The sequence below is a fragment of the Molothrus aeneus genome, chromosome 5 (genome assembly GCF_037042795.1).
Source record: "Molothrus aeneus isolate 106 chromosome 5, BPBGC_Maene_1.0, whole genome shotgun sequence".
In the NCBI taxonomy this organism is placed as follows: Eukaryota; Metazoa; Chordata; class Aves; order Passeriformes; family Icteridae; genus Molothrus; species Molothrus aeneus.
The window spans coordinates 23,934,391-23,948,751 of record NC_089650.1 but is presented as its reverse complement, the minus strand read 5'-3'; the positions used below and the strand labels follow the sequence as shown (position 1 = coordinate 23,948,751).

Genomic DNA, 14,361 nt, shown 5'->3' with positions numbered 1-14,361 from the left:
ATAATTGCCCAGAAAAGTCAATGAAATAAACCTCCACAATTCAAGCATCTCTTGATGGATGGCTAGCTAGGAGTTGCTAGCAGTAGGAACGACACAAACAGGACAACACAATTCCTAAATTCAAGGAGTCTGATACCACCTAATAAGTCCAGCATTTGAAAGTTGATGGTCTAAAGAGCTGTCAGTGACTATTGAAGGACTCATTGGAGACACAAGAGTGGCTCAAAAGGGGAATTGAAGACAAGGATCAAGATGGAATAGCTGGCAATCTTGTATTCTTTTTTGAGCTTATCATTTCAGAGAAAAATCTCAGCTTTTTAAAAATATATTTTGTTTTAAGAAAGTTTCTATTACAGTTGAAAATAAAACCTGAAAAAACTGATGACCTGTCCTGATCTCTTACCCTTGTTGGAGTCTCATAACACTAATTTACTAGAAGCAAGAATTCTTACTTGTATTCATTTAATTTGATCACTTTGGCGTTATGAGAGCAAATCCACGAAAACTTCATGTCTAGCTTTCCATTTGGCTTGCTGCTCCTGACTTAGCACAGCTCTTAAGAAGTGGAAAAATGAAAAGCAAATAGGCACATAACAGAACATGCTTAAATGCTTTGCTGAGTCAGGGCTTAATGAAGGATGTGACTTCTTTCTGAAAATAAAATCTCCTGTCCCAAAGCAGCATGGATTTCTTTCAAAAATCACCCTGGAATATGGAAGACTTCACTCTGTTCAGCTGCTAAATTTTCACTCTTTTCAGATGGACTGATTAATTTACAGGTGCACCCCTGAGGATTCTCAAGTGCTACTCCACAGAGTACCCTGCAAAATCTAGGTGATGTCTTTTTAAGGCAATCGAGGAAACTTTGCAAAGCTATTATATTTTAAACTATATTTTACAGTAAGTGGTATGGTTTAAGACTACAAATCTGCAAATCATACCCTGAGACAATCTGTGTGCAGCATTCAGAATAGCGCAGGCAGAAACCTGCTCTACCAGGAGAAGCTGTGCGATGATGCCAGCTTAAGTAGAGCATCTGATATAAGAGTGCCTGCAGCATGGGCTGTGCAACCAGTGATAGTGATTAATGGGGGTAATACCTCCTTCATCTCCCTGGTAAACACACAAAAATATAATTTCCTCTTTCTGCCCTTCTCTTTTAAGTAACCAAAAGGAGGCTGTAAACCTATAGAAAAAAACCATGGAAAAAGCCATCCATTTTGGGCTGAATTCTCCAGCAGCTGGAAATAGCTAGCATAAATGGATTTAAGGGAACTGAGCCAACTGAGGATCCAGTCCAAAACAAAGACTATACATTTCCATTTGTTTTAATAAATGCATCTATTTCGTTTGCAGCTACTGCTTTCACTTCATTTAACAGTTTTTTAGATTTCACCTTCATTACTGCATGATGTTTACACACAATTACGGTGTACTCATCACTGTTTACTGGTGCCAGTAACCTTGGCACACAGCTTCAAATATTACAATGCTTAAAACTCAATTAAACTAACAGGCACAGGAAAAATATTTGCATGTAGTTGCTGCATCGCAGAGAAAGCATTATTTTATTAATTCTTTGCTATTGTTTTTTCCTTATGTATTACTGAATGTATTTTTTTTAAAGTAGGTCAAGGTTACAGAAGCAAATATTTAAAACTCAGGAAAGCCTGGAACTCATGTTGCCTCAATAAGGCAACAACCTTGTCTTTGGATGTGCTCAGGTTTTAGAGCTTTCCTGTGTCAACGTTAAGTATCAACAGGGGCAGACACTCATCCCTCCCGTAAAACTGATTTTATTGTCTTCTGCCATGAAACTAAAACAACTTTTCATCTTTCCACAATAGCAAACCAGGGAAATTTAGATACTCAGTATAATGCACTACTGCTTAGTATAGAGGAATAAACTCATGGCAGTAGAAAGCTGCTGTTTGATTTGCAGAAATACCTGTGAAGAGAAAGAAACAGCCTAGCCCTCACAGTCCTATCTTCCAAGTATCTGCTCATGTTACCCCCTTAATCCTATTCCCTGATTTTTTTTTTTACCTGATTATTCCTCTTGTTCTCTTCCAGTCTCTTTCCACAGGTTCCTACATCAAGAGTGAAGAAAACCTAACTTCCTTCTGCTACAAGGGGAGAAGTTCTTTCCCTGCTCTTAGCTTCCATCTATTATAAGCTGGACCAAATGTAACCTCAATTAACTTTAGAGATGACATGGTAAATATAATTAAAATGAATATGAATGCAAGAATGTCTTGTCACATTATTTCATCCTTAAAAATAGTTGAGCTACATTAGTTGAAATATTCACCAAAAAGAAATTATCCTAGTAGACACCTAGAGAATTTGAGTCCAAAGATTTAACTTTTATACGCTTATGTGCGAAACAGGTTCTTATAACAGGAAATATGGGTGAGCAATCTCTATTGAGCTTTATGCTTTCTATAATGAAAACATAAGAGACTATGTGATACTGCAGTTTCTTAAGTCTACAGGAAAACTTAGTTGGAAGGAAAACTGAGAATTCACAACAAAAATTGCTTATATAAGGACAGGTTCAGATCTCATACACTTCAGCTTACATTGTTGAAATTCCTGTCTTAATTATGCACAATAGTCTAATGAACTGGAAAGATCCTGCTTCTGAAGTTCCAGTTAGGAAAGAGTGCATCTGAAACCCTCCACCCCCTAGATCTGTGGTTCTGCACAACTCCCAGGATCATCATCTTTTTCCCTGTAAGCACACATTGGAAGCTCATCTCCTGAGCAAGAAGGCAGTAGTTTCACAGAACAGTTGGGCTCAAGAGCGAAGGAAAAACTGCATGTGGGAGACTGGAGGCATATGAAAAACAACATAATTTTAAAAAACCAGAAATTTTGCCAAATTCTGAGATAGTTCCTATAAATGAGTTCAGAACAAAATGCATAATGATACATTATGAGATAAAGATGTCACTGGCATTTATATGGGTTGTTCAATACAAAATCACCTCTTGCATTCTCCACCTAAATACAGTCATTCCCAGAAATTCTGGATTAGACCTAAGCACCCATATGCATTCTACCTTTTGCAGAAACAAAAGAATGCTGAAGATTTGTCCCATAAGATAATAAAATATTGAACAACATATTAGAATTGCAGGCATGACTGTATGTTTCACATTCTTCCTTTTGTACCTATGTTTTTAATCTTCCCTGACATATTTTTTGTGCTGGGAACTATCATGAAAAATTCTAATGTCTGGTTCTGTCACCTAAGTAAAATGGTACAGAAGCTTTAAAAGAGTTGGCAGATGTATCACTAGACTTCTCTGGAAATTCAGCCACTAAAGTTGGAAGATATGAGCTGTGGGGAACAAAATGACTGAAAAAGAAAGAACAAATTGACTTTGAATTTAAAGTTTTCTTTCTCCCCTGCAAAGGAAAAAGATTTACATAAGAAATAGAAGATTTGGGGGACTTCTAGCTTTAGGCTGGCAGTGCCACCTTAATTGATTCTTTTGGTGTTCATCTGTGTCAGCAAAGGAGGAAAAGTAGTAATTCAGGTACCTAAAGCTGTGTAAGTGCTGCTGCTCAACAGATTGAGTCAAAGTCATTTGCTGTGCAGCCATTAATGAAACCCAGGTCGGCTGGAGATATCAAGTGCTACAAGGTAACAACAAGGTAACAACTTCTGTTAATGTTTTATGTTTCTAATGTACTGGAAACTGGTTTGACAAACAACAGGATTGGTGTGGACAAGGGAAGGATGACTTCTGAAGTAAGCAGAGGGCTGATGGGGCAGCAGAGGTGCTTGCATCACTCCCAATGTGCAGGGAGCACTTTACACTCTCCATTGTCCCCTCCCAGTCATCCATGTAGTAATCTGCTGCATCACCAAAATAATGAGGTCAGAAGAGACTCTGAGGAGCTGGTACAGGTGGCATCCAGCACACAGCAGTGGGTAGGATCATGGTGTAAGTGTATGACAGACAAGGTCTGGTGGTGTTTGAAGGGCCTTGCCAATGTCTCTACCAAAGTGTACCGCACTGAGCCTCACCCTGATGGACTGAGACCTGGCACTGCAGGAGCACAGCTGGGGCATTTCAGTGGAGCTGGGCAACAGGCCTCATACTTCAGCTTACAGAGCTGCTGGAAATATGGCCTGGCACAGAAAAGAATATCTGCTGGGTTGTACACTTAACTGGAGTGTCTGAGAGTGCCATTATTCCTGTCACTCAGATAAGAGAGGTGGGAGAAGGGCAGGAGCAGATGGGCATGTTCTTCCATTACACATGGTTGGAGACTGGAGTCAGAGAGAGCAGACTCAAACTCAGATCAACAGCACCAAAAAGCTCTATTCTTTCTTATTTTCTGCGATTCCAGATACATAACTGGTGAGGGAAAAATATAAAGCACATCCTCAATAGCTCACTCAAACAAGCCTCCTCAGCTGGAATTTTGGAATTGTTTTGTTTCTCACCCACCTAACCCCAATATCCTTCCAAACTGCATCCTCTTGAAATATTGGACATCTAAATTGTCATCTGTCTGGGAAAAAATTAAAGACATCTCACAATGTAATTAAAAACACACTGAACAACTTTTCTTTTTCATAAGCTAAATTATAAGCCAAAAGGTTTTTTTCAACACAACACAATTTTCCCACAAGATAAAAGAATTTATTTCTTAGAGACTTGCAATAAAGGACTAGAGAAATGTAGCTTTCAGTAATGAGCATTGCTTCTTATTAGTGCAAAAATTTCAGGCAAACAAGAACTGGCAAATGACCAGACTTTAGCAAGCTTCATTATAAGTGAAAAGGTTGCCTCTCACTAGTATTTCCACTGTTAACATGAAAACAAGATCTGTAAGAATGACTACGGAGTTAAATGCCCAACTTGTACTTTCAGGTCAGAAAGATTTCAGACTCCTTAAGATACTGCTGACATTATTTAATCTAAAAACCTGACAAGATTTTGTTAGAAAAATCCCCTGCAGAAGCATGGAATTTTGTTTTGGGAGAAAGATATTGATTATAAAATATGTTCAGATGAAAGGACCAAGCAGGTTGCAAAATAATCATTTGATAATATTCTTCCAAAATTAATTTGCTGTAAAACTACTGACACTCATTCTCAATCCTCACCTTGCTCTGTTTCCAGTCGTTACATTTATGACTCTCTTAGCAATTAAAAAATGAACAAAATCAGAGAAACTGAAAGTTTTCCATGTCAGTCCCATTTAGTCAGGAAGTAAAAACAAGCAACTACTGAAATGTTCACTAAAAAGAGGCCATTTCACTCAAAGATAAGGGTGGGGTGATAGCACTCGTGTACAAATTTGCAACCTGCATGAAAATTGGTCATTTAAGCAAGGTCAGTTTAAAAAGGAGTCCCTACAGACCTGAGGCGCATATGACTAAAGCTTTAAAGATTTCTCTCTGGTTCACATTCAGCTTTTCTAGAAATGAACCTGAAGCAACCAGTGCCATCCAAAGCTTTTCAAATATTGACATTCAAATGATCATACAGTCACAGACCTTTCACACAACAGGAATACTTAATTAAAGTGTAGTGGTAATTAACCAACATGGATAGCTGGGACAAGGATCCTTGTAGGAAGAATTTCTGCTATTTTTATCCCTCCTCCTTGTAGCACTGATTCATTACAAGCAACACAATTGTCACACGCAAATTAGCTGCACAGATAAGGTGGCAATTGAAAAAATTACCTCTGATGTCACACATGGCCCACTTAATTACTAATGCTGTGGACCCAACTCTGTCTACCTATTTAGTCATAACAATTCAATAATATAATTATTAATACTTACCTAAATTACATCTTAATGTCTTCAATGTATATTGTGAAGATAGTTTCACTTCATTTGAGTAATGAAAATTCCAGAGAGTCTTTATTGTACCATTATTCAGATTACTTGCTATAAATGCTGCTTAGCTTGGATGCTAAATTTCTCAAAGGACCCACTTTAAAAATCAATATTACTGTGAGCTAATTAACAGACTTCTAAAGTCTCAGAAAAATATTCCTTTCTCCAGTAAGTGTGTAAGGCTGTGGAGTGCTGGAAGGGGCAAAGATAATATTTTCAGACCTACAAAAAATGTTGAAAACCTACTCTGCATGTAACATGGAGTTTTAACCAGCTAGCACTGTGGTATTGTAATAAATAAGGAGGTGATGATCAAATAACAAATTAACTTTTGTAATAAAATTTGGTGCTGATTGCTGCCAGCCAACATGCCTTCACTAAGAGCAAACAAATTTGGTGGCCTTCTGCAATATGGTTACAGCACTGGTGGATAAGGGAGGGACAACTGATGTTCTCCACCTGGATTGTGCAAAGCATTTGACACTGTCCCACACAACAGCCTTGTCTCTAAGTTGAGGAGGCATAGACTTGACAGATGTGCCTCTCAGTGGGTCTCTCAGTGGGTAAAGAATTGGCTGGATGGCTGCATTCAGAGTTGTGGTCAATGGCTCGATGTCCAAGTGGAGAGCAGGGACAAGCAGTGTCCTCAGGGATTGGTGTGGGGATGGCACTGTTTAAGATCTTTTTCAGCACCATGGACAGCAGGATTGAGTGCACCCTTGTCAAGTTTGTCACCAACGCAGCTGACACCAAGGACAGGGATGCCATCCAGAGGGACCTTGACAGGCTTGGGACATGGGCTCGTGTGAACTTCATGAAGTTCAACAAGGCCAAGGGCAAGGCCCTGAACGTGGGTGAGGGAAATCCCAAGCACAAATACAGGCTGGGCAGAGAATGGATTGAGAGCAGCCCTGAGGAGAAGGCTTTGGTTGACATGACTGGGCAATGTGCACTCACAGCCCATAAAGCCTACCATTTTCTGGGTCGAATCAAAAGAATTGTGTCCATCAGGTCAAGCGAGGTGATTCTGCCCTTCTACTCCACTGTTGTGAGATCCCACCTAGTGAGCTGCATCCAGCTCTGAAGCCCTCACCAAAGAATGACTTGAACCTGCAGTCCAGAGGAAGGTCATGAATATGATGTCAGGGCTGGAATATCTCTTCTATTAAACTAGGCTAAAAGAGATAGGGTTGTTCAGCCTGGAGAAGAACTATGTGATTTTTAAGGTCTCTCCCAACCCAAGCTATTTTATAATTCTGTAATTCTATGAAACATAAAAACTCAGTTCACCTCTCAGAGTGTCCTATACATATATTTCCTTCCCCATATTTTTGTCAATCAGAGTCATATGTTTTAAAATGTGAGCCACCCAAATCACCCCAGAGAGCACAAAATGCAGAGTCAAAGATATTAAAATTCCAGGCAACCTCCACACCTTAAAAATAGGTTATTGCCAGAAGCGGCCTGTCAAATAGCAGCAAGGAAAACATTCCCAACAAAATATGTAAGTTTTCACATACTTACACCCTAAAGTTATGACTGACATCTTCAAGCACTTGTTCACCTCCTGCCTGCAACTGAACCCTGCTCACACTGGTGTCTTTGCCTGTGGGCTGCCTGGTGTTCAAGCTTCCAGTTCAGAGCAGACAGAGCAGCTAGGAAACCCTATCAATCCTTTGTGGGAGTCTAGAAAGTAGGCCCTCCTCTGAAATGTCATCAGGGCTTGATCTGGTAGGAAGTCTCAGAGCATGCCCAAGGCAGAAACAGGAGCACCACATGAACTGCTGCTCTTTCTTAAAATGTGTCAAAAGGAGGAAGAATGGCTTTAGTTTTCTTTCTCATAGAACAGCCTACCTGTTACCTATTCATGCAGAAGGTAGGAGATCAGATTTACCTGTATTTCTCATACTCAAATTTCCTAAAAACAAAGGAAACTATGCAACAACTATCAGGAAAGGGAACTCTGGGGTTGAGAAGGAATTGCTCATTGGTCCTGCTGAAACTAAATTGCTGTGAGGTTTAGTCAGTAAGTCAGAAAGAATATCATCCTTAGGACCAGTGACAGCTGGTTGTGATAAATCAATCTTCTTGTGCTGTTTCTAGAAATATTTCTGGTTTATATCTAGTGACTGCCAAAAAAAAAAAAAAAGAAAAGCCAGAAAAAAAGCTAAAAATTCATTACTTTCTTTCATCCAAGTATCCTAACTTCTAAGCTACAGACTTATGCTTGTATTTCAGTTTGAAAGAACAATGAAGCAGTTGTCCTTATCCAAAGGGTTGATTCACATGTCAAGATCCAGGGAGCAGGACAGGAATTCCAGCTTTCAAATTGCATCTAATGCAGGGATGCAAATTGAAGCAAAACTTCCTGATGTAATTCCTGCTTCAAAGCATCTCACTGGCTTCCTCTGCTTAGCATTGCACACCCTTTTTCTCCTTGCATTTCTCCTCCTATTAAGTTAAGCAGGGTCTTGTTGCCTGTTCAGTAGTAGACATCCTACTGCCAGGAACAGGAACTCTTCAGTCAAACATCATGATACTCACAAATCACTGCAACTCACTGTGAGTTTATCATGGTCTTGGAGGCCTGACTTGGTTGTTTTTTCAGTGCACTGTGTTCTGTGAAATGGAGGCACCTCCTAACTGTCAGGTGCCCAAATCATTTTCAAGACCTAGCTGCTAGTAACTGGAGGTTGTTAGGTTAAGTGAAACTGCTGGTTTGTTTAATATTACTAGATATAATAAAATATGAAGCAGCTCCCAAGAATGACAAATGCCAGAAAATGAATGGTGTTTTCTACACACCACTGATTTGCTATGTTTAAATGTATTTCACAGTCCATCATGCTGCTTTTGATATGCAGCTGTGCAGTAAGGTTAAAAGGTAAGAGACATTGTGAGATAATAAGAAACTGGAATATGCTACCTTTTTCTAGTTAAAAACTAGTGTATTTCATTTGACTGCCAAATATAGTTATTAGATTGAGAATCATTTTAACAAATTCTTACAGATTTTGTTTGCTAAGGCAAGCACAAAGGATAGCAGGATAGAATAAGGTTTTCTCATCTCCCACTGCACACAGATACCTTTTACACATGATTTTTCTTATACAAACCTCTGTGATTTATTTCCACAGTATGTACAGAGGTATTACTAGCCAAATCCCTGAGGCCCAAGAGGTAAGCAGAGATGGTCTCCATTTTCTTCAAACCCCTTCTAAAAATAAGAGAACATTTGATTAAGGGTTGACATTTTTCTTTTCTTCCTTTGCTTGTTCTTGTAATTCGTTTCACATGGGAAGTGGGCTGTGTTTTTCTTATCCCTTCCAACTCAGCAGCCAGGAGGCTGGCTTTGCGGGCCCACTCCCGTCACCACGGCAACCAGCGGATCGCTGCGGTGCCATCCCAGGCGCCTTGTGCCACTACACAGGGCTATTGTTCTCCTGGAACCAGTGGGGAGAGGCATGCCAATATTCCCACCAAGGAGGACTGATTGTCGTTCCACTGGTCATCCTGGGCATCACGCATGGACCGCTGCATCACCTTAGGATGTGCTTCACTTCCCATGCAGCGGGAATGGGGAATGACTAGTTTGCTCCATAAAACCTGTGTTCAGCACCAAGCAGACCCTGCTCCTCAGAAACATTGCAACGAATCTGAATTGATCCTGCAGTTCAGAAGCATCATAAGCATCATCACCATACAACACACTAGGTGAGATCAAAGGTCTCCCCAACTCATTGATTCAGTGTTTCTGCTGTTGGCCAAAACTGCCCAGAAAAGGAAAATATATCAATAGTTTACCTAATGCATATTTTTTTTTTCACTCTCATCTTTCGGCTAATTTAAAGTTAAGCACATGGGCATTTAGCTACACCAGAGACTGAGTGATATAGATACATCTATATATACCCAGCAGAAGGAAGACCTGATTGTCTTAAATAAAAATCTACCATAAATTTCAAGGGATACATGAGATCCAGCAACTCTTTATCATTTTGAGGAAACTGATTTACCATGCCTTTTCTAGACTGCAGCAAAACATGCCTGCACTGCAAAGCTCTTTTTCTTTTTTTCTTAATGTGTTGCAGAGATGACAGAAACACAGACTTTCTTTCTTTCAAATTAACTTTGGGAAGATATATTCCACAAGAAGAGAAGTAAAAGCTCATCCTTCCAAGCTGTGTTATGATGGCAGACCCAAACTTGTAGAGATCATGGCAGAAAGGATATTTCAGAACCAACCCCCCATACTTGGCATTGGTGAGGCCACACCTCAAATCCTACGTCCACTTCTGGGCCCTTCACTACAGGAAAGACACAGAGGTGCTGGAGGCAGTCCAGAGAAGGGCAGTGGAGCTGGGGAAGGGAGCACCACTCTGATGAAGAGCAGCTAAGGGAGCCGGGGGTGTTCAGCCTGGACAAAAAGTTGCTCCAGGGGGACATTACTGCTCTCTACAACCACGTGAAAGGAGGCTGCACCCAGGTGGGATTTCAGTCTCTTCTGTGTTACAAGCAATGGGACAAGAGGAAACGGTCTCAACTTGCACCAGGGGAGGTTTAGATTGTATATGAAGAAAAATTCCTTTATTGGACGGGTTGTCAAGAACAGAGTGCCCAAGGAAGTGGTTGAGTCACAATCCCTGGAGGTATTTAGAAGACACATGGATGTGGCACTTAGGAACATCATTTAGCAGTGGACTTGGAAGTGCTGAGGTAATGCTTGTACCTGATGATCTTAAGAGTTTTTTCCAAACTAAATGATTCTAACAGAGTCATAATCACTGACTGATTTGGGTCAGAAGGAATCTTCAAACATCATCTAGTTCCTGTTATGGGCAGGACAATTTTCATGTTGCTGAAAATGCCTTTCAACTTGATGAATGAGCCCAAAGAATGAGAGAAACACATTCCATGTATGCTAACCTTATCTAAACAGAAAAGGCTCAATTTTGGAAAACAACTGGGTAGCCACTGATATATAAGTGCACTCTGGAGTGATTCACTACATTTCTTTGTATTTCTTTTTCAATTCTGACTACATATTTAGCAGTATCATTTCATGTAGCATAGTCTAGCTACATCACGGCTAATGCAGCAACTGTCACCCAGAACCTATTAAAAATAAAGTCGCTACCACTTTGTAGCTGTTGAGTGGATCTCATATGAATTAATAAATACCACAGGCTTCAAAATAGCTTGCCCACAAATTTCAAGTATCTTGCCATTGAACAATAACATTCATAATTCCAAAACCTAAAAATAAACAAGCACATCCAAAAAATAAACAAATGCAAAATCAGATTTCTGGTTGTGTAAGCCAGATAGCAAGTTGCCTATTTTCTGTCCGCTTTTTTCCTTCATGTCTGCTTCTTTTTTCCTGTGCAACTTATTCCCAGCCAGCCGACATATTTCAAGAAACAGTTCTAATATTGTGACCTTTCTTTCTGTACACATTCTCTACTTTATTTACACCTTTTCACTCTTTTGCAAATGTTCTTGTATTGTTTATCTCAGATGCAACACAAAAGCAGTAATTAGACTACAACAGTTCTGTTTTTACTACTGATACCTGAGTAGTTAGATGCTACAAATACTCACACAAAATGTCATTTTTACACCAGCTCATAAATTAGTTGCATATCTAATGGCAGACATAATCTCTTATTAACAGTGAATATAAGGAAAAAAAAATCCATCTAAAGAAGCTTGTTCAAAGAAACGAGCTATGTAACTTGCGTTCAGCTGAAGCAAGAACTGGCTGTGAAACCTAAAGCCACATATTGGCTTCATACACATAGTCCTAGTACCTTGACATAGCCCTCTGAACTCTCCTGACTAGCAAACAGTATTTGTCTTCAAGAGTCTTTTCTACAAAGGCAAGCTTCTTCTGCTTTTTGACCAAGGGGCTGATTATACTTCTCACAACATACTGCATATTCTTAAAAATCTGAATAAACATGTTCAAAATTAATGAGGGGATAGCTTGATATACTCTTAGGATAATGTTAACTGTACACAGACTAATTCAGCTGCAAAACACTATTGAAGGATTCTGCAACATTGCTACACAGCTGATTTTTTAAGGTGTTGGGATACCTACTGTCAAAGTCCACTAATCTGGAACTCTAGTACCTCATTCCTTCAGTCACAAGGAACCTTCATGCAAGAGTTCACCTTTTCTGGCACCCCTCTTCCTAATGTTGTTGTGATGAGTGTTTCCACCAATCCCTTTCTATACAAGGATACTGCATTTGACAAATAACTAGGGGTCCTTTGGGGCCTCCTCCTATCCTAACTCAAGACGTTTACTGACTCTTTACACATTGCTCCATGAGCTGGATTTTTCTAATTTAATTTTTCTTTGCAGTAAAAATACTGCTCCTAATAGTCTGGCAAACACTTGTGAGTTTCCCTTGTCCCTCACACCTTGTGGTATTTGGTCCCAACAGACCAGTGCTATCAACAAATTGCACAATACAACAGTATGCTCCTGATCCAGTGAGGGAAGATTGTGGGACACTGTGACTTCACTTGATATAATTTCTAGATTTCAGTACACCTTCCTAAAAGGAACAGTCACTTCAATGAATAAAACAGACAAAACAGGAGTTACTAATCCCCACTACACATTATAGGAATGTCATGAAGCTACAAAATACCAGACTGCAGATTGTTCAACATTGGCTAACTACCCTTCACCCCAGGTTACATATCCCACATGGCACCAAACACACACTATAATTATATTTCTGAATAATCCAAGAATTCAGTACAAGAGGATGGATTGTGCTTGGAAAATAAGGCAGCTGATATTTCTTCTTTTAGTCTTTATCATTCTCTGTGTGGGTCCATGTCTTATATATAGCTTCCCATTGAAGACCTCAGCAGTAAGAATGACTCACTTTCTTCAGACTTTTTTTAGACATTCATTGAATTAATATTAGACAGCTCCAAACAATGATTTAATGTATTTTATAAGACTCCATCAAAGCAAGGTGGCAATTTAATATACAGATTTTATCCATTATACAGACAAAGAATTAAAGTAGAAAAAATTAGGGCTAGAATTTTAAAAAAATTACAATATATTAATTCTCAATGCATAAATGCAGATTGCTTTCTTCCATTTCAGTAAGTATTTAGTATCTACCTACATATGTATTCAAGGGACGACTGTAGTTATATTCAGTTTTAGCTGTGAGCACTCATACTTCAGCAAATCAAAATCTGCTCCTTCCCTTTGCCATGTATGTTAAAGGATTTTGAGTGCAACAGTTCTATCAGACAAGTTTGTCACCATTTGTAGTTAGCTGTCCAGGTAAATAAGTAGCCTGAGATACCCTGGAAAATGGAAAAATCTGAATAACGTGGAACTACAAAGCATGCTGGAAAGCATGGCCAACTCTCTGCAAGAACTCATCCTAAGCCCACACAAGGAATTTTTCACTCAGCATCAACTCTGTTGGGTTTGAGGTCCAAGTGACAAGAACATGTGAAAAGAGTTAAATGTTACACTGCTTTTCAACTCAAGTAAAAATGTTTTAGGTCAGTAAAAGAACACAGATGTGAAGCAGACATCTTCAGTTATTTAGTCTCCTTTTTTCCTCTCCTTCCCATCTTCTCTTCCTCCCTTGGACCCTCCCTCCTTTGATTTACAGACCAAAGAAAAAGAAATATGGTAATTTCTACTTAGGAAAGAGGAAATGGAGAAAAGGGGGACTTAGGCTACACAAGAAGAGTCCAGCCTGCAGGAATGGTGAGAAGAAAGAGATCTCAGAAACCAAATGAATTTTGGGGAAAGGGGTCAGATGTAGAGAACCTCAGAAATAAACAGAAAGGAAGAGTGGTAGCCCGCAGCTCCAAAGGAGACAAGAGGAAGGTTAAGAAAGTGTTCCTGCCATGAGTTTGGTTTATGGAATAAAATTCACAACTTAAAGATTAAAGTAATGATAAATTACATTTAGAAAGCTTATATACAGAAAAAAAAAAGTTCCTGATTAATTAAAAAATTTATTAAAATAGCTATTAAATGCTTGTTTGATTCTTCAGGTAATCTGGCTACCTGTGACTCCTTCCCGAGAAAGTGTTCTTCCCAACTAAAGCTACTTAGGAATCTGCATGTCAAAAGTCAGACACAAGCAGATAATTATCCATAAGACAGCTCAAAATACACAGATATTTCTATCCCAGGATCCTCTCTTGATTTCCTATATGTAGGCCAGCAAAGTTATGTAATTTCCCTCCACCAGATAAGGGAATAGAGAGGCATTTTCTCCAAATTCATAATTCAAATAAAAAGATGACCTCAGAGAAGACCCTTAGATATATTGTCCTATGGATTCTCTATGGACCAGGCTGCTTCTGCATGTCCTAGCAAGTTTTTCCTTTATTCTCTTTTCCCCTGAGTCTCCATGTCTTATTTTTGAAGAATGAGGGAAATCAGAATGCTTTTTAAACCAACATATATTTGAAGCAGAGTTAGGAGA

General features: G+C 39.2%; 1 protein-coding gene across 3 annotated transcripts in view; it reads right to left on the bottom strand.

The window, feature by feature from the left end:
• ANKS1B (ankyrin repeat and sterile alpha motif domain containing 1B) overlaps positions 1–14,361 on the bottom strand; it is a 408,607-nt gene that overhangs the window by 163,239 nt on the left and 231,007 nt on the right. The gene's annotated exons all lie outside the window — the stretch shown is intronic.